This window comes from Nicotiana tomentosiformis, chromosome 2 (assembly GCF_000390325.3).
Source record: "Nicotiana tomentosiformis chromosome 2, ASM39032v3, whole genome shotgun sequence".
Classification (NCBI taxonomy): Eukaryota; Viridiplantae; Streptophyta; class Magnoliopsida; order Solanales; family Solanaceae; genus Nicotiana; species Nicotiana tomentosiformis.
In genome coordinates, this window is record NC_090813.1 from 45,281,423 (window position 1) to 45,303,236 (window position 21,814).

Sequence of the window (21,814 nt, forward strand, 5' to 3'; positions counted from 1 at the left end):
ATTTGATCCGTGATCTACTTATTCCTGCGTGTCATCCTATTTTGCTTCATATCTGGTTGTGCCTCGTGATTCTTTGAGTGCTCTTGTGTATGTGTCCACGCCTGTGGGAGATTCTATTATTGCAGATCGTGTTTATCGCTCGTATGTAGTTACTGTTGGGAGTCTTGAGACTAGTGTAGATCTTCTACTTCTTGATATGGTAGATTTTGATGTAATCTTGGGAATAGATTGGTTGTTACCTTATCATGCTATATTAGATTGTCACGCCAAGATGGTGACCTTAACCGTGCCGGGGTTGCCTCGATTAGATTGGAGGGGGACTCTTGTCCATTCTACCAGTAGGGTTATCTCCTCTGTGAAGTCTTGATGCATGGTCGAGAAGAGATGTCTAGCTTATTTGGCCTATGTTCGTGATTCTAGTGAGGAGGTTCCTTCCATGGATTCAGTGCCAATTGTTCGTGAGTTTCCAGAGGTGTTTCCTGCAGACCTGCCGGGTATGCCACCCGATAGGGATTTTGATTTCTGTAATGATTTGGCTCCAGGCACTCAGCCCATTTCTATTCTGCCATACCGTATTGCCCCACCGGAGTTGAAGGAGCAGTTGCAAGACTTGTTTGATAAGGGCTTCATTAGACCAAGTGTCTCGCCCTAGGGAGCGCCCATGTTGCTCGTGAAGAAGAAAGATGGATCGATGAGGATGTGTATAGACTATCGGCAGTTGAACAAAGTCACTATCAATAACAAATATCCATTGCCAAGGATTTATGACTTATTTGATCAGCTTCAGGGTGCCAAGGTGTTTTCGAAGATTGATTTGAGGTCTGGCTACCATCAGCTGAGGATTAGGGCATCCGATATCCCTAAGACGGCTTTTCGACTCGGTATGGGCATTATAAGTTCCTAGTGATGTCAATTGGGTTGACAAATGCCTTAACAATATTTATGGATTTGATAAACCGGGTGTTCAAACCCTACTTGGATTTTTTTGTGATTGTGTTCATTGATGATATCTTGATATACTCCCGCAGTCGAGAGGAGCATGAGCAGTATCTTCGGGTTGTACTTCAAACTCTGAGAGATAGCCAGTTATATGTCAAGTCTTTAAAGTGTGAGTTTTGGTTAAACTCAGTCGCCTTTTTGGGACATGTTGTATCAGCTGTCACACCTCCTTTTTTCCGAGGGGGATAGGAAGTTTTTCCAATTTAACTGACATGAATCGAAATAGGATTATTTATTTATTTCAGAGTCGCCATTTGGGATAATTTATGGTGTCCCAAGTCACCTATTTATTTTAAATCCCAAATCAAAGAAATTAACTCTTATTTATGGTCTATAAACATAGAAGATCGGGAAAGGAATTATGTTAACGCGGGAGAAGGTGTGAGGCACTCCCGAGTTTCGTGGTTTTAGCACGGTCGCTCAACTGTTAATAACTGATCTAATTATCTGATTTATTGCATGTTTAAAACCTATTGTGCATTTTTTTACTTTTGAACCGCATTTAATATTTATGAAATTATTTCTAGAACAAGTCACGATGTCGTACACTTGTCGTTTTGGTATACATTACAAACTGCGCCGCATGAAATGTACCCGCAATTTACGACATATTTATTTTTATTACTATTAGAAGTTATGTTCGGGCCACATGAAATGCACACTCGAATGGGATTTACGTATCGTGATCATGCCACGGGAACCGTACCCATAGTCATGATGATTTATTTATTGATCGTGCCTAAAGCAACTAGTGCATTTGAATCATTTTTTTAAACTATTTTTGAAATTTGTTGTGGGACTGCTCGCTTCTTTCTGGTGGCCTATTTCATACCAAGAGCTCAATAGATGTTTACCAACCATCCTTTCTAATTACTTTGTTTAACAGCCAAAATGCATGCCTCAATTAATTGATAATCAACTTAAGAATTGGATATTTGCATCACTAACGCATTGACTATTCACATGGGGAACTATTTGATTATTTATATGAGGAACTAAATGATCAAAATAAGTTTATACCTAATTTTAAATCCCAACTATTTTCTTACTGGACCAAAATTCCTTTTCAGTGCATTAACTATTTAAAACAATCTGAAAACCAAAACTTTGATTCTAACTAAACCCAAAACTCACTATTGTCCGAGTTCTAAAAAGGAATTAATTCACAGTGAAGCATTCAAAATTTCTCATCAAAAGGTGCATTAGCAAAACCCAAACAAACGCATGGAAAAGGATTCAATAGCAAACGAAAATTTAAAAGAGAGACCACTAAGAAATTCGAATAGCAAAGATAAGAATGAACCTTTATATTCAGCAAATAAACTTCTTCAATAGATGAAAAACGCAGCTCCCAAAGTCAACAAAATACATGAATCCCAAATATTACAACTCCAATAAAGAGCTCGAACAAGATCCACGACATGAGCACTCGAACGACGACCTCGACTCTCTTTGTGGCGATTTAAGATCTGATTGGAGTTGGTTCTTGGACTGATTTATAATTGGGTTTGAGTTTTGTTTTTTCACGTTCTTGGAGCTTATTCCACTGCGTTCTTGAGGCTGTTTTGTGGTGTCATAGATCTGATTTTTGAGACTTCTTTTGGAGCTAAAACAATTGGTTTTTCATGGTTATGGAGGTTAAAAAATGAAGCATGGAGAAGGAATCAGTTAACAATGGTGGACTGATTTCTTAGAAGTAAGGTCTAGAAGATGCTTGCGGCGCTTAGAAATTTTTCTCCGCCGACTGTTTCTCCGTTTTTTACTATCCTCCCTCTCTTATTTTTGCTTCTCTCGCCACTCCCCTCTATCTGTATTCCTCTCTTTTCTGTTTTCAGAGTAGTGTCCATTTGTCATTGTGTGTGTGTTTTTTGTGTGTGGTCACGTGAGAGTTGAGTGAAACAAAATTAAAAAAAATAAAAAATAATAGCATCAAAAAGAGAAAAGAACGAAACGTCAGTGTGTGGAGTGATTGTGAGGTATCTGATCAAGTTTGTTACAAAGTGAATAATGAAAAATCTTTAGGCATGTGCTATTCTTTAATCGGTTTTTTTTTTTTTTTATGTGTGTGGAAGATATATAGGTGTAGGTATATGGATTAATTGGTGGGCAAGAAAAAAAAGAGTATATATGGGCATGTGAGTTTTGAGGGAGAGCATGTGAGTTTGTTACAAAAGATAAGGAAGAATCTTGCCACATGAAAATGACTCATTGACTCTTGCTTTAATTAATATTTTCTTTCTTTTCTTTTAAGAGTGTAAAATAAAAAATACTAGCTAAATATTTTAAAAATCAAGAACATATAATTTTTTTTGTGATTTTTAAATTTTTTTAAATAAAATCTACTAAAAATGAAATAAAGGTAAAAATATATAGATTAAACTTTAAAATTATTTGCATACTAAAAACTGTTGAAAAATTCCAAGTATGGTAAAAAATTATGTGCTCACAGCTGCCCCTCTTTGCTTGGAAACATGAAAAGTTTTCAGCCAAAGATAAAGTGAGCCGTGTGACTAATTTTTGACCAAATCTTTATTCAAAAGGGAAAATAAACAAAGGAAAGGGTGCAACCGAGTCCTGATTTTAGACAACCTACATATCCCAGGCTATAAGGGAATTAGGTCGTGTGTAGTTCAAAAGTGAATAAAGTGATGGAGTATGATAAGATAAGGAGAGAGTCGAGTGAGGTTCCGTCGAGGCTCCGATCTATGGTCCTGTTATTACATCAAAATCAATATCTAAGGAACTAAATAAGCCTATCAGCTATGAGTTACAAGATTCCTATCTATAAGTCTTCTGAAGCTTGATTTTGTGTCTTGAATGGTTCTTCATGTAGACTTTTGATTTGAACCTTGATGCTTGCTAGCTGTAGGTGTTGATTCATTCTTCCACGGCTTCTTCGGATCAAGACCGGACATGTAGTGCTCGTGACTTCAGCCATGTTTTGAGCAGTTCACATCTTTCATCTGCTTCTGCATTTTGGATTCACTTCTTTTTTTCCTTTTCTTTTATTCTGGATAGAGACTTCTTCTTTTGGTCATCTTGGACTGTCGACTCGCATTCTTGAGGCGAGCTTCTGCTACTTCTAACTTGAATTGAATTCTGAAATGACTTCCCTCATTCTCCAAGTGGGCGCCTGCTACTACAACAAAACAGACAAAACAAAAGAAACTTTTCTGCCCCAGTTTACACTAGAAAATTTTGTGAGTTGTTAGTAAAACTATAAATCACCTATGTTATCGATAAAGGATGCAATTATGAGAATAAAATTGAAGACTCGACTAGGATGTATGTCTCCTGTGAGTAAAACCAAGAAAAATTTCGACTAGCAAATGCGTCTGCTAAAGAGAACCTAAATGACTCGAACTAGGAAGCGCGTCTCCTAGGGATGAACTCGAACGACCCAAACTAAGAAGTGTGTCTCCTAGGAGTGAAATCTCAATTTAGGAAGTGTGTCTCCTAAAATAATAACCTACAAGACCCAGATTAGGAAGTACGTCTCCTACTTCATACGGGTGAAACTTGAATGAACCAAACTAGGAAATGCATATCCTAGGGGTGAAACATGAATGAATCAAACTAGGAAGTGCTTCTCCTAGGGGTGAAACTTGAATAAACCAAACTAGGAAGTGTGTCTCCTAAGGGTGAAACATGAATGAATCAAACTAGGAAGTGCATCTCCTAGGGGTAAAATTTGAAAACTAGGAAGTGCGTCTCCTAGAGCTGAACTTAAATGACCCAAACTAGGAAGTGCGTCTCCTAGGGGTGAAATCTCAGTTTAGGAAGTATGTCTCCTAAAAATTACATCTTGAAAGACCCAGACTAGGAAGTGCATCTCCTAGGGGTGAAACTTCAATGACTCAAACTAGGAAGTGTGTCTCCTAGGAATGAACTTAAATGACCCAAACTAGGAAGTGCGTCTCCTAGGGGTGAAATCTCAATTTAGGAAGTGCGTCTCCTAAAACTATATCCTAAAAACCCAGACTAGGAAGTGCACCTCCTAGGGGCAAAACTTCAATGACTCAAACTAGGAAGTGCGTCTCCTGGGGATGAACTTAAACCTAAGATTAGGAAGTGCATTTCCTAAAAAGTATGACCTGAAAGACTCAGACTAGGAAGTGCGTCTCCTAGGGATAAAACTCGAATGACTCAAACTAGGAAGTGCGTCTCCTAGGGATGAAACTTGAATGAACCAAACTAGGAAGTACGTCTCCTAGGGGTTAATTTCAATTTAGGAAGTGCGTCTCCTAAAAGTATATCCTGAAAGACCCAGATTAGGAAGTATATCTCCTATGGGTGAAACTTGAATGACTCAAACTAGGAAGTGCATCTCCTAGGGGTAAAATTCGAATGACTCAAACTAGAAAGTGCATCTCCTAGAGCTGAACTTAAATGACCCAAACTAGGAAGTGCGTCTCCTAGGGGTGAAATCTCAGTTTAGGAAGTATGTCTCCTAAAAATTACATCTTGAAAGACCCAGACTAGGAAGTGCATCTCCTAGGGGTGAAACTTCAATGACTCAAACTAGGAAGTGTGTCTCCTAGGAATGAACTTAAATGACCCAAACTAGGAAGTGCGTCTCCTAGGGGTGAAATCTCAATTTAGGAAGTGCGTCTCCTAAAACTATATCCTAAAAACCCAGACTAGGAAGTGCACCTCCTAGGGGCAAAACTTCAATGACTCAAACTAGGAAGTGCGTCTCCTGGGGATGAACTTAAACCTAAGATTAGGAAGTGCGTTTCCTAAAAAGTATGACCTGAAAGACTCAGACTAGGAAGTGCGTCTCCTAGGGATAAAACTCGAATGACTCAAACTAGGAAGTGCGTCTCCTAGGGATGAAAATTGAATGAACCAAACTAGGAAGTGCGTCTCCTAGGGGTGAATTTCAATTTAGGAAGTGCGTCTCCTAAAAGTATATCCTGAAAAACCCAGACTAGGAAATGCGTCTCCTAGGGGTGAAACTTTAATGACTCAAATAGGAAGTGCGTCTCCTAGGGGTAAAACTCGAATGACTCAAACTAGGAAGTGCGTATCCTAGTGATTAAACTTGAATGAACCAAACTAGGAAGTGCGTCTCCTAGGGGTGAAATCTCAATTTAGGAAGTGTGTCTCCTAAAATAAAAATATAACTTGAAAGACCCATACTAGGAAGTGCGTCTCCTAGGGGTGAGATTGAGCTTGAGGAAAACTATAAACTAAGCATGACTAAAGTAAAAACTGACACTATTCTCCAGGCGGGACCCCTGAACTTTAAGAAAAGCCAAAGATTCCTCTCAACTAGGGATATGCCTAGGAGGTATAGTGCTTCTCAACTAGGGAACATGCCTAGGAGGTATGATCTTCTCAATAGCCTTTGCGTTAGCAGAACTGGGGCATTACACCTGAAAAATTCAAGCTTCCAAGCTTTGATATGAACATAGCCTTCATCCCTGTTTTAGACAAAGAAAACTTGTGAGTTTTAAACATGGTGGTTAGTTTGTGGCTTTGACTTCGAGGGCGATTTCTCTTGCACTTGCCATGACAACTTTGAATTCAACTTGGGGACCTTGCTTGTTATTGGCCAAACACTTTTCTATCAACCCTTATCATAGAAAATACCTTTGATCCATTCAAGCCTAATACCCTTTATCTGTTGCATTTTGCTCATGAAGTGACATTTACTGAACCTTTGCATTTCACATGAATACCAAAACACATCAATTATCACAAACCAAGGGCGCATACTACTGTTTCCTGACTTGTGCCACTTTGATGTGCTAGCCAGACTTCGCTTTGTGCAATTGGAAAGCTGGTAGCAAATTTTGAAGTCATTTCTCGCTTGCTTTGATAAAACAGACTCAAAAATAGGACTTAAACAAAGCAAGAAGAATAGAGTAAGGGGACAATGGAAAGAGATGACATCTAACAAGAAAATTACCAAGTAGAAGCTTATCAGATGTGGATACCAACTCTAATGACCGTGACATACATTTTGGATTAAGTGGCCTAATCTGTCAAGCAAGTCTAATGTTCAACTCTTGTTGTACCTCTAAGCCGTGAAACTGGGCTTCAATGCTCCGATTATCCCTATCTGATTCACGATCCTTATTCGACTTGTAGTGCCCGAAGGGTTTTCACCATCAAGCCTCTCTCATTTTGTTCTTTCTTTCAACTCACTGTCGCCTTATGGTGCCTGTGAAGGTTTTCACCGATAATACTATCATTTTGTTCTTTTTTTCTTATTTCCTCTGATTCTGCAGATGACAAGGCATTAACCATGGTAAAAATAACGTCATATGCTCCTGGCATGTCTAGCTAGGCACTCTCAAAGATTATCTCGGAGGTCTTTTTGGACTGTAATGTGGCTTTTGGACAAGGTTAAAAAGAAAGAAAGGCATGAAGACTCAAATTAAAACTAAGACAAAAGGGTTAATTTATTTACAACTTTTGGAATCCATTAAAAACTTTGCCCCAGTTTCTAGAACAAGTGAATTTGATTCTTTTCTTTTTTTTCTTTTTTTTAGATGGAATTACTAAAATAACTGCCCCACTCTTGACTTCGTGAAATTTATAAAATATTTTATTTGGTGCTACCGAACCGTAAGGCTGCCTACGTATCTTGTGGTGACAAGAATCAGGTCGAACGCAGTTCAAAACTAAGAGTTGTTTTGTTTTTGTTGCTTCCCCATTTTTTTCTTTTCTTTTTTTTTTTCTTTTCTATTTTTCTCTTCTTCTTTTTTTTGCTTTTTTGTTCTTCTTTTCTTTTTCTTTTCTCTTTTCTAACTTTACTTCTGATTCCAAAAGTGGGGTATGAAAGAAAATAAATAAGGCTCAAAAGGGGTAACAAATGATAAAAGTGTTTGGGCTAGCAGAATAAAATGCCTTCGTCATTCCAAACTTTAAAAATGCCAAGTACAAACATGCAATTGAAGATAAGCAAAGAAATCATACGTAGTATCTATTGATGGCATCAACACAAACAAAAAGTGCTAATGGGCAATACCTTCATCCCAATGAATGACCCTTGTCAGTTCGAAGCAGACTTGACTCAACCTTATCTTGATGTGGAAGGATGCATTTCAACACTGACTGATCTACCTCAAACTGCTTGAGAGACATTTCCTTGTTGTGTGCTCTTATCAACCTCTTGATTTTCCAGACTAACTGCCTTAGTTTCACTCAATTCAAGCTTGAGGTTATCTTAGAATGCGTGAATCTTTACTTGTTTTCTCAAATGAATCTTTTTATCATATATAAAATTATGTTTCATTATTCCATGATTAAACTGGCTTTCAAGATCTGGCTAAAAACTCCGCATGCATGTCATGTCATTAGAACTAGCGGGAAAAGAACTAAACATAGAATGACACAAAAGGTCAAACTGTGTTTCATTGAGTAAAGGATGGAAGGGTTTAACAACAAGACAAACAACCTAAAATCTGAGTTACAACCCTAAAATAACCCGGATAATGAAAATAACAATAGAACAGACACACAAGATTCACACAAATAGAGGGATAGAAGAGTTTGACTCAATAAAACAAATAAAATCTGGATCACAACCCTGAAATAACCCAGTTAATAGAAAAAATATCAAAACAAGCTACCAAGATTCCTTCCGAGTGAGGAGAGAATGACCTTTCCATTACTAAGCTTGACACTTAGCCACAAATTTGCTCATCAGAATCACCAGGGCCTTCTCCAATTTCAAAATCATTAACTTTAGTCAACAAGTTCCCGAGAGGATTCTCATACTTCCTGTCACCACGTATCATCCACACAAAGGGTACATCATCATGTGCAGGTAAAGGATTCTGCACGATATTCTGGGTGTCACTGTCCTGGATCATAATTATCCCTTCTTGAATCATTCTTTCTATTTCCCTTTTCAAAGCATGACAATATTCAATATTATGCCCTTGTACATTAGAATGGTACATGCACCGTATATTAGGATCAAAACCTTTTGCGCATGGGTTCGGAGTATAGTCGATAAGTGGCTCAATCAGGCCAGAATGTTTTAACTTTTCAAACAAGCTTGTGTAGGATTCCCCGATTGGCGTGAAACTATATCTTTGCCTTTGTTCCTCTCCATGCCCCTATTTTCTAGGGTTATTGGGTGCTCGGAAATGATGTGAAGGCGAATGAGTATTTTGCGGTGCTGGTGCTCGCCATAAGGGGTGGCCCAATGGTTGAACAAATGACTGGACTTATACTGAGGATAATACTGGCTAGGATTACGTGGAGCTCGGGGATAGGTTTGAGGTTGGGGTTGGGGTCGAGGCTAAGTCTATTGGTGAGGCGGACCCTTTGAACCATGTCGTAATCCTGAGATAACCATGGCAACATCATCCTTTTTCTTCTGACCCGACAAGCTTCATATGTCGTTCCGAATTGCTTGTGTTGTGGATTTTAAAGCAAAATAGCTCATGATCTTGCTCGACTTCAACCCATCTTCTACCATTCCTCCCATTTTAAACACATCATTAAAAGGCTTACCCACGGCCGAGATCAAATGCCCAAAGTAAGTAGGCTCTTGAGCTTGAAGAAAGTACTCAACCATCTCGTCTTCTTCCATCGGCGGATTGACCTAGGCAGCTTGTTCTCTCCATCTGAACCTGTAATCCCTAAAGCTTTCATTAGGTTTCTTTTCTATCTTGGTGAGGGATAGGTGATCCGGGACAATATCTATATTGTACTGAAAATGCCGGGCAAAGGCATGAGCCAAATCATCCCATGTGTACTACCTGCTAGCGTCTTGGCAGGTGTACCACTCCAGAACTGCCCCACTCAGACTTTGACTGAAATACGCCATCAATAATTCGTCCTTCCCACTAGCGCCTCTCATCTTGAAGCAAAAACATCTCAAATGGGCCACGAGATCTCCATGTCCATCGTACAGGTCAAACTTGGGCATCTTGAACCCGGTGGGCAGTTGGACGTTAGGGAACAAGCACAAATCCTTGTAAGCCACACTCACTTGGCTTCCTATCCCTTGCATATTCCTCAAAGATTGCTCCAAACTCTTCACTTTCCTGAATATCTCATCTTGCTCCACGTTCTTAGATGGCTTCTCCGTTTCAACAGGAGGCTCAAAGGGAGGGGTGTAACAGTAAGGATCCAGGACCTTGAAGGTTGGTTCTACAGCATAGAATTGGGCATCTGGAACTTTGAATGGGAGTTCACTAGAAGATCGATGGATGGTAGCTTATGGAGGGGCTACAAAGACAGGACTGGATGTTGGGGCAGGGTATGAGGTTGTTTTGACTGGTGGAGCATGGGAAGGTTGGGACAAAGTGCTAGGGTAGTTGTGGTAAGGGGTAAAGCCTGGTGCATGTTGAGGGGAAAGATCACCGGCAGTGGGAACCTAAGCTTGTGATAGTGGTGGGATAGAGGCAGGGAAAGATACCCCGATCCAAGCCTGATACATTTCTGCCATCTGTTGTTTCAACCTTTGGACCTCCTCTTTCAATTCAGATTCTGACTCCACAATATCTCTCGATGGGTCAACCACTCCTATGTCCAATTCTTTGCCAGTCATGACTGCCTTATGCTTTGACCTGGTGTTGTATGGATGACTCGCCAGAATGCCAACAAACTAACCACCTTAAAAAGAACCTTTATTTCAAAACAAGAAGCATGTTAAAATGAACACTCAATTTTCCCCCTCTTTTTCTCTTTTTTTTTCTTTTTCGCTCTTTTTTTCCTTTTTTTTTTCTTTCTAATTATCTCTTTTCTTTTCTCTCGTCCCACAACTTCATCTTCTTCTTTTTCTTTTTTTTTCTTTTTTTCTTTTTTTTTCTTTTTTCTTTTAATTTCAAAAATAATTTGATCGAACCCGATGTAGGTTGCCTACGTATCATGTGGGAATATAAATTAGATCTTGCGTAGTTCGGGCAGATTGGGAATAAAGTAAATAAATTAACTGTTCTTTTGGGATTTTGATTTTTTTTTAATGTCTTTTTAATTTTCGAAAGAAAGACTTATAAAGAAAAATATTTTTGGATATCGATTTATTTTATTTTTTTTAAGAATTTTGGAAAAGAAAAACTTCTAAATAAGAAAGAAAATATATTTTTTTTTTTTAACTTCAACAACTTTTGTTTTTGTTTTTGGAATTTCGCAAGAAAAACTTCTAAAGAACTTTTATTTTGAATTTATGAAAGAAATACTTCTAAAAAAGAAAATATTTTTGAATCTTGAATTTTCTTTTTAATTTTCGAAAGATAAATGAAAATGTTTTTGGATTTTGAGAAGAAATTAAAAGAAAAATATTTTTGGATTTTTAAAATCTAACGAAGGAAGTAAAGGAAAATATTTTTGAATTTTTAAAAATTATGGGCTGGAACCGATGAGGTTTGCCTACGTATCTCACATCTGGTGAGGTTTGCCTACGTATTTCTTCTTTTTTTTCAAAATGTTGGCAGAGTTTCGGATTTTAACTACGTCTCACTCTTTTTTTTTCGTTTTTTATTTTTTATTTTCTTTCCCTATTATAGAAGCCATTCAACATGCAAGCCGAAACAATCAACTGCGCAAGTAGAATATAAGATGCATCAGGATGGTCTTTTTAATTTGGGTAACACCTCTTCTAAATGGACCCAACCTCTGTGTTGAGTCTCCAAAGTCAAAAATGCACGTGATGCAAACAAACATACCTACTAGGGATCCGGCATGAGGTTATGTTATTCTAGGTTTGAAACCTAGGGTATATTGTTCTAAACCTGACTTATCCGAGCGGACAACTCGAGCCAAGGGGCAGCGTACCGGGAATACAGAAGCTTCACCGGCTTTGCAACTTGTCCGAACCTCGTTCTAAAATTAGGATACGACTCTAACATACAAGAAGCCACGCGAAGTACACACTTCCCAGAAGATTTAGAAGACACGGAGAGAAGAAGGGTTTTGTAACAGTTTTATATACAGTTCAAACAATATCAAAGTGGTAAAAAGCGGCAGTTAGCACATTAGGCTCAAACACGTAAAAATCAGATAATAAACAAAATCAAGTATCACAATTATTCTAACCTCTAATTCTGAACCCTGAACCAAAGATTCTGGGTTCTTTTCCCTAGCAGATTCGCCAGAGCTGTCACACCTCCTTTTTTCCGAGGGGGATAGGAAGTTTTTCCAATTTAAGTGACATGAATCGAAATAGGATTATTTATTTATTTCAGAGTCGCCACTTGGGATAATTTATGATGTCCTAAGTCACCGATTTATTTTAAATCCCAAATCGAGGAAATTGACTCTTATTTATGATCTACGAACACAGAAGACCGGGTAAGAAATTATGTTAACGCGGGAGAAGGTGTGAGGCACTCCCGAGTTCCGTGGTTTTAGCACGGTCGCTCAACAATTAATAACTAGCCTAATTATCTGATTTATTGTATGTTTGAAACCTATTGTGCATTTTTTTTACTTTTGAATCGCATTTAATATTTATGGGATTATTTTTGGAACAAGTCACGATGTCATACACTTGTCGTTTTGGCAAATATTGCAAACCACGCCACATGAAATGCACCCGCGATTTACGACATGTTTATTTTTATTACTATTAGAAGTTACGTTCGGGTCACATGAAATGCACACCCGAATGGGATTTACGTATCGTGACCATGCTACGAAAATCGTACCCATAGTCACATGAAATGCACACCTGATGATTTTCTTAAACTATTTTTGAAATTTGTTGTGGGACTGCTCGCTTCTTTCTGGTGGCCTATTTCATACCAAGAGCTCAACAGATGTTTACCAACCATCCTTTCTAATTACTTTATTTAACAGCCAAAATTCATGCCTCACTTAATTCATAATCAACTTAAGAATTGGATATTTGAATCAATAACGCATTGATTATTCACATAGGGAAATATTTGATTATTTATATGAGGAACTAAATGATCAAAATAAGTTTATACCTAATCTTAAATCTCAACTATTTCCTTACTGGGCCAAAATTCCTTTTTAGTGCATTAACTATTTAAAACAATTTGAAAACCAAAATTTTGATTCTAACTAAACCCAAAACTCATTGTTGTCCGAGTTCTAAAAAGGAATTAATTCACAGCGAAGCATTCAAAATTTCTCATCAAAAGGTGCATTAACAAAACCCAAACAAACGCATGGAAAAAGATTCAATAGCAAACGAAAATTTAAAAGAGAGACCACTAAGAAATTCGAATAACAAAGATAAGAATGAACATTTATATTCAGCAAATAAACTTCTTCAATAGATGAAAACATGCAGCTCCCAAAGTCAACAAAATACATAAATCCCCAAGATTACAACCCCAATAAAGAGCTCGAACAAGATCCGCGACATGAGCACTCGAACGAAGACCTCGACTCTCTTTGTGGTGATTTAAGATCTGATTGGAGTTGGTTCTTGGACTGATTTATAGCTGGGTTTGAGTTTTGTTTTTTCACGTTCTTGGAGCTTATTCCACTGCGTTCTCGAGGCTGTTTTGTGGTGTCATATATCTGGTTTTCGAGACTTCTTTTGGAGCTAAAACAATTGGTTTTTCATGGTTATGGAGGTTTAATGAAGCATGGAGAAGGAATTGGTTAACAATGGTGGACTTGTTTCTTAGGAGTGAGGTCTAGAAGATCCTCCCTCTCTCATTTTTGCTTCTCTCGCCAATCCCCTCTATCTTTATTCATCTCTTTTTTGTTTTCAGAGTAGTGTCTATTTATAATTGTGTGTGGTCACATGAGAGTTGAGTGAAGCAAAATTTTAAAAAAAAATTATAATAATATCAAAAAGAGAAAGAACGAAACATCAGTTTGTGGAGTGATTGTGAGGTATGTGATCAAGTTTGTTACAAAGTGAATAATGAAAAATCTTTGGGCATGTGCTATTCTTTGATCGGCTTTTTTTTTGTTTTTTTGTTATGTGTGTGGAAGATATATAGGTGTAGGTATATGGATTAATTGGTGGGAAAGAAAAAAAGAGTGTGTATGGGCATGTGAGTTTTGGGGGAGAGCATGTGAGCTTGTTACAAAAGATAAGGAAGAATCTTGCCACATGAAAATGACTCATTGACTCTTGCTTTAATTAAAATTTTCTTTCTTTTCTTTTAAGAGTTTAAAATAAAAAATACTAGCTAAATATTTTAAAAATCAAGAACATATAATTTATTTTGTGATTTTTTAATTTTCTTAAATAAAATCTACTAAAATGAAATAAAGGTAAAAATATATAGATTAAACTTAAAATTATTTACATACTAAAAAGTGTTGACAAATCCCAAGTATGATCAAACATTAGGTGCTCACATCGGCAGAGGGCATGAAGCTGGTTCAGAACTGGCCTAGACCTACTTCAGATACTGAGATCCGGATTTTCCTGGGTTTGGCCAGTTATTATCGCCAATTCGTAGAGGAATTTTCATCTATAGCAACCCCATTGACCAGATTGACCAGAAGGGTGCCCCGTTCGGATGGTTGGACGAGTGTGAGTTGATCTTTCAGAAGCTCAAGACTGCTTTTACTACTACGCTGATGTTGGTGTTGCCCACCGGTTCAGGATCTTACACAGTATGTTGTGATGCATCTCGTATTGGGCTCGATGTAGTATTGATGAAGGATGGTAGGGTGATTGCATATGCGTCGCGACAGTTGATGGTTCATGAGAAGAATTACCTTATTCATGACTTAGAGTTGACGGCCATTGTTCATGCGCTGAAGATTTGGAGGCATTATCTCTACGGTATGTCGTGTGAGGTATTCACGAATCATCGGAGTCTGCAGTATTTGTTCAAACAAAAGGATATATATTTGAGGCAGAGGAGATGGTTGGAGCTGCTGAAAGACTATGATATCACCATTTTGTATCATCCCGGGAAGGCCGATGTGGTTACCGATGCCTTGAGTAGAAAGGTTGTTAGTATGGGCAGCCTTGCGTATATTCCGCTTGGTGAGAGGCCACTTGCTGCAGATGTTCAAGCGTTGGCCAATCAGTTCGTGAGGTTAGATGCTTCAGAGCTCAGTCGCGTTTTAGCTTGCACAGTCGCTCGGTCTTCCTTGTATGAGCGCATCAGAGAGCGTGAGTATGATGATCCCCATTTTTTGTCCTCTAGGATACGGTGCGGTACGGTGGTGCCAAGCAGGTTACTGTTGGAGATGATGGGGTTTTGAGGATGCAAGGTCGTATTTGTATGCCCAATGTAGATGGACTTCGTGAGTTGATTCTTGAGGAGGTCCACAGTTTCCGGTATTCTATTCATCCAAGTACCGCTAAAATGTATCAGGACTTGCGGCAGCATTATTGGTGGAGGAGGATGAAGAAGAACATAGTTGCATATGTAGCTCGATGTCTAAATTATCAACAAGTAAAGTACGAGCATCAGAGACCTGGTGGTTTGCTTCAGAAGTAAGAGATTCCTGAGTGGAAGTGAGAGCGTATCACTATGGATTTTGTTATTGGACTCCCACTAACTCAGAAGAAGTTCGATGCGGTATGGGTCATTGTGGACAAGTTGACCAAGTCAGCATATTTCATTCCAGTGGCCGTTACATATTCTTCAGAGCGGTTAGATGAGATCTACATCCTCGAGATTATCTGTCTTCACGGTGTGCCCGTGTCTATCATTTCTGATCGAGGTACGTAGTTTACCTTGCATTTTTGAAGGGTCGTACAACGTGAGTTGGGCACGCAGGTTGAGTTGAGAACAACATTTCATCCCCAGATGGATGGACAGTCTCAGCGCACTATTCAGATATTGGAAGATATATTTCATGCTTGTGTTATGGATTTCGGGGTTTCTTGGGATTAGTTCTTACTGCTCGCGGAGTTTGCCTACAACAACAACTACCAATCGAGCTTTCAGATGGTTCCTTATAAGGCATTAAACGGGAGGCGGTGTCATTTGCCAGTTGGATGGTTCAGGTTGGGGGAGGCTCGGTTGTTTGGTACATATTTGGTAAGAGATGCCTTGGATAAGGCCAAGATTATTTAGGATCGACTTCGCACCACTTAGTCTCGGCAGAAGAGTTATGCCGACTGTAGAGTTCAGGATGTTGCATTCATGGTCGGAGAAAGAGTATTGCTCCGGGTTTCACCTATGAAGGGTGTGACGAGGTTCTGAAAGAAGGGCAAGTTGAGCCCTAGGTATATCAGACCCTTTGAGATTCTTGAAAGAGTAGGTGAAGTGGTCTACAAGATCGCATTGCCACCTAGTTTATCAGCAGTCCATCCAGTGTTCCATGTGTCCATGCCCCAGAAGTATCACGGTGATCCATCATATGTGTTAGATTTTAGCTCAGTCTAATTGGACAAGGATTTGAATTATGAGGAGGATCTGGTGGCTATTCTAGCCTGGTAGGTCCGGCAGTTGAGGTCTAAGAGTTATCCCTCTGTTCGAGTGCAATGGAGAGGTCAAACAATCGAGGCAGCCACTTGGGAGTCCGAGTCGAACATGCGGAGTAGATGTCCACTCCTTTTCACCAGTCTAGGTACTTTTCTATGTGTGTTCGGGGACGAACGTTTATTTTAGAGGTGGAGAATGTGATGACCCGATAGGTCATTTATAGTTTTAACCCTCAATTATGTGTTTCAAAACCCTGAATAGCTCCGTTTAGCCTTCCTCAATTTGCATGCGTAGTCCGTATTTTTTTCGGAAGGTTTTTATGTGAAAAATTGATAAAAATGGTAAATCGTGCTTTAAAACTCATTCGAGTAGAATTCGGTCAATATTTTGAGCAAACAGACATGGTTCAGTATTTTGACGGACCCGTCCGTATCGTGATTTGGGACTTGGGCGTATGCCCGGAATTGAATTCGGAAGTCCCTAGCTTGATTTAACGCAATTTATTGAAAACTAGAAGTTTAAAGGTTTAAAGAAATTTCATGTTTGACCGTAATTTGACTTTGTTACTATCGGGTCCAGATTTTGGTTCCATAACTTGGTACAAGTTTATTACAGTATTTATGACTTGTCTGCAAAATGTGGTGCAAAACGGAGCTGATTTGACGTGATTCGGACGTCCGGTTGAAAGGTTTCATTAAAAATTTCATTCGTTTTGGTGTTCGATTCGTAGTTCTAGGTATTATTTTGGTATAATATTTTTGGACTTGTGTGCATGTTTGGTTTGGAGCCCCGAGGGCTCGGGTGAGTTTCGGATAGGCTTCGTAGTGGTTTTGGACTTAAGGAAATTGTTGGTTCTGGTGCAGGTATCTGACCTCGCAATTGCGAGGTCAGTGTCGCATTTGCAAATGTTCATGTCTTCTGTTAGGTTTGCATTTGTGGAGTGGTACCGGGGGAGGGTGGTTCGCATTTGCGATCCAATGGTCACAATTACGGAAGTCCAAGTTCGCATTTGCGATGGCAGCAGAGATGGGGGATCTTCGCATTTGCGAAGGCTTTCTCGTATTTGAGAGGTTCGCAAGGTCGCAATTGCGACATCTGCATCTCGACAAAAGAAGGGAAAATGAGAATTAGCTCATTTATTTCAAATTCTCAACCCTAAGCACCTTAGAGGCGATTTTCCCAAGAGCTTTTCTTCTTAAATTCATAGGTAAGTGACTCTAATATACTTTCCTTCAATTACCCATTAGATTTCATTAGATTTTAACATCAATTCTTGGATTCTCATGTTCGAAATTAGGGATTTGGGTAAAATTAGGGATTTTTATAAAATTGGGATTTAGACCTCGAATTGAGGTTGGATTTCGAATTGAATTGCATAATCGAGCTGGGGCGTGAATGGGTGATCGGGTTCTGGTCCGAACCTCGAGTTTTGACCAAGCGAGCCCGGGGTTGACTTTTTCAATAATGACTTAAATTGAACCTCTTTCATTCGTGAGTAGTTTCTAAAGCTTATTTTGAATCGTTTGGGTAATAATTTGCTAGATTTGGTTGGTTTGGAGGCTTGTTCAAAAGGCAAGGCCGTGGTTGAACTTTGAGTTGATTGCGGAGTGAGGTAACTGTTAGGTCTAACCTTGATTTGAGTGGATAGGAACCCTTGATCTATGTGTTATGTGAATTTCATGTATAGCGGCATATATGCGATGTGGCGATTGTCTATACGCCATCAATTACTTGTTTCCATGTCTACCCGTATTTCGTTAGTTATAGCATTCCATGTTTTGATTGTTACATGCCTTAATTGCTTCATATGCCTTAACTTGCTACTTGTCATTTATTATTCACGCATTATAAATGTTACTTTCTTCCATTCTCCCATGCTTAATCGATACTTGCCTTAATTGTCTTACTTGTACCCTTTAACTACCATATATTTGACTTGTCTTGTTGCTCTATACTAATTGTAGCATTTCATGATTTGGTACGAGATTCCTTCTTGATTTGTAGCTTTCATATTCGTCAATTGTAGAGATTCTTGTGATTCGAGTTGTTAAATTGATTGCACTTATTGATTTAATTATGAACCGGGTTGCACGCCGCAAAAATTCTGGAATGAGGGTGAATTTATATTGATACGGTGGGATCGGATTGCCCGCCGCAACAGGTGAAATAATGGTGGATTGATATGGTGAAATAAGGGAGAATTATGATATTGACTCTGATTATATGGTGGGATCAGGTTGCGCGCCGCAGCATATATTTACTTATCATTATTGATATTTACAAGGTGGAATGAAGAAGGATAGTGTTTGTACTGTGGGATCGGGTTACGCGCCATAACAGTTTATGTGTTTCTATTCCTTATTGTATTGTGTTGGCTTCGGTACTTTCGTACGAGACTCTAAGGATTGGTATTACTGGCATTCACTGGTTTTCTTTGAGGATTGAGATATTTTCATGAGTTAACTGTCTTATTCCGTTTCCGTAATTTCCTTTCCTGTCGCTATTTTTATACTGCGTACAAGTTATTATAAGTGATCTGGCTTAGCTCGTCACTATTTCGTCGAGGTTAGGCTCAACACTTATAGAGTACATGGGGTCGGTTGTACTCATACTACACTCTGTACTTCTTGTGCATATTTTGGAGTCGGTCCCAACGGTGGTTAGTAGAGTACTCGGGTTGACTATCAGTACGGAGACTTGAGGTACAGTTGCTCGGCGTTCGCAGACCTAAAGTCCTCTTCTATTTTATCTTAGTTGTGTATCTTCTTTCAGACCTTTATCTGTATTATTCTAGTAGCTCGTGCACTTGTGACACCAGATTCGGGGTTGTATTTAGATATTTCGATGTTTATGACATTTTCACACTTTATTCTAGTTATGTTACAATTATTTCAGTTTAATTGGCATTTGTTAATTTGACTTGTTAAAAATGGCTTAAAACTATACTAACATTGGCTTGCCTAACAAGTAAAATGTTAGGCGCCATCACGGTCCCGAGGGTAGGATTTTCGGGCCGTGACAAATATGATGGGACTTCTGACCCCCAGGAGCATATCACCACCTATACAACGGCGGTGAAGGGAACGATTTATCTCCCCACGAGATCGAATCAAGTTTGCTAAAAAAATTCAGAGACTCTCACGAGGGGAGACTTGACATGGTATTTGTTGTTGCCCCAGCATTCTATAGACTCCTTCGAGATGCTCGCGAATTCTTTCATTAAGGCCAATGCCAAGTCCAGGAAGGTGCAGTCCCGGAAGGCCGATATATTCAGGATTGCACAAGGAGAGTCTGAGTTGCTGCGGGAATTTGTAACCCAGTTCCAGAAGGAAAGATGTTGCTCTTGTCCATTCCGGATGAATGGGCGGCTGAAGCATTTACCAAGGGTTTGAATCCGAGAAGTTTCGATGCTTCCCGGAAGTTGAAATAAAGCTTGCTCGAATTTCAAGCGACAACTTGGGTAGATGTTCATAACCGGTATGAGTCAAAGATAAAGATTGCAGATGATCAGTTCGGCTTCCCGGTCGGGAGAAGAATAAAGAGAAATCAAAAGACGATTTCGATACAGATAGATGGTCTTCGAGGAGCCAGTGTTTGCCCTATGAACGGGCCAAAAGACGCGGCAGAGGCTTTCGGATGGCAGACAAGTTCGTTACCAATAGAAGAACTGATTGCGGTTGGAACAATAGGTCATAACAGGACAAGGAAACGTAAGGTTCTCGAGATCCTTCTCACCCCAGACTTTCAAATTACAACTTCAACGTCAGTGTAGTAGAGTTGGTATCGGATATGAGGAACACTACAGAAGCACGATTCCCGAAGCCGATGAGATTTGATCCCAGCCAGAGGGATCCTAATTTGTGGTGCGAATACCACGAAATGTACGGTCACCGGACTAGAGACTGTCGGCATCTACGCGAAGAGGTGGCGCATTGCTGAAAAACGGCCATCTTAGGTAATTTTTAAGTGACCGGGCCAAAACCAATTACGGTCGCAACCGTGAAAACACAGAGCCATAAAAATCTAGAGAAGACCCCCCCTCCCTGACAATTAACATAATTTTCGGGGGGTACGAGATTAACGGGGTTACCTTCTTGGCAGCAAAAAAGACGGAGGTATCAGTAACTCACAACAAGATACTACGAGAAGTCGTTGAAGACGACATCACTTTCACGGAGGAAGACGCAGATGGATTGTTGCTACCGCACAACGACACATAGGTAATTTCTTTAAATGTATTAGATTTTAAAATCAAACATGTTCTGGTGGATCCAAGGAGTTTGGCCAATATTATACAATGGCGGGTATTGGAGCAAGCCAATCTTACTGGAAGTATCATTTCGGCCACAAAACTCCTCGTTGGGTTCAACCTAGCAAGCGTGACAACCGAGGAGAGATCCTGTTGCCCACGAACGCTGAGGGGGTGATGAAGATGACCCTTTTTGAGGTGGTGGATGGTGATATGGGTTACAACATTATCCTGGGAAGACCATGGTTGCACGAGATGAAGGTTGTACCATCGACGTATCACCAGTTGCTAAAATTCCCAACTCCCGAGGGGATTAAATAGTCCCCCTTCCTACGGGTTCCCCCACCGACCAGTGACATACCAACCACGCCATTTCTCTTTCTCCGATCATAAAGCCCCCTGATATCTTTATTTGTCTTTCATCCCCCCAAAATAAGTAAGATCCTGCTCTTTCTAATTCAAAAAAAAGGAGGGGCGAAGCGCCCGTTTGAAGTGGCGAAGGCCCAAAAGCCGAACTCAGATTAGACAGAATCCTACCAATCTAAATCAAAGTTTCCAACAGTGAATGGTTGCCCCTGTCGGCGGGTTGCTTAGGTCCATGTAGTCCAAATCTCCGCTTAGGAAAGAAGTCCAAGTTTACTTTTTGGAAAAGGGAAAATGGCTTTCTGTTAGAGAGTGATCGAGAGAAATTTTCAGTTGGGAGCCATTCTTTAGCAGCTAGGAGATATTGTTGTTATGTTTTCCAGTTATGAGCTATTGTTGCGACAAAGAAGATGAATGTGATTTTGGTCTCCAGTAGAAAAGGGAAGGAGCACGCGGCATAGCAATTACAGGAACTGGCGCCTGCTCCCAAGTCACGCGAAGTTAACCTGGGGGAAGAAGCGTCGGAATCTTATCAGATACCAAGATATTTCTAGGTACCAGAAGAGACAGACGCAACAAAGCCTATAACGGAAGAGCTTGATCAAGTCGCATTGTTCAAAAAGTTCTTGGAGAGGAAATTCTACTTGGGGATAGGACTGCACCCCGAACTAAGGTATAGTTTTACTGAATTTCTTAAATTTAACGTCGATTGTTTTCCGTGGTCGCATGCGGATATGACAGGTATCCCGACGGAAGTGGCCGTACACAAGCTAAGATTGGATCCCAGCATCCCTCCGGTAAGACAAAAGAAACGTCCTATTGCCGAGGCCAGAAATAAATTTGTCAAAGAAGAGGTAACTCGCCTACTTGATATCGGTTCAATCCGAGAGGTAAAGTATCTGTACTGGCTAGC

At 39.6% G+C, this 21,814-nt stretch overlaps 1 long non-coding RNA gene across 3 annotated transcripts; it reads right to left on the reverse strand.

The window, feature by feature from the left end:
- Window positions 1-4,774: 4,774 nt before the first annotated feature.
- LOC138906450 (uncharacterized) lies at window positions 4,775-6,675 on the reverse strand. 3 transcript variants are annotated; one of them, XR_011413847.1, is made up of 4 exons: window positions 6,318-6,675; window positions 5,507-5,655; window positions 5,137-5,427; window positions 4,775-4,932 (listed from the first exon to the last, which is right to left on the reverse strand). It is a non-coding gene; the product is annotated as an uncharacterized lncRNA (long non-coding RNA). The 3 variants fall into 3 exon arrangements; XR_011413849.1 differs by lacking the exon at window positions 6,318-6,675 and adding an exon at window positions 5,669-5,715 and having other exon boundaries at window positions 5,507-5,591; XR_011413848.1 differs by lacking the exon at window positions 5,137-5,427.
- Between the last annotated feature and the right edge of the window lie 15,139 nt (window positions 6,676-21,814).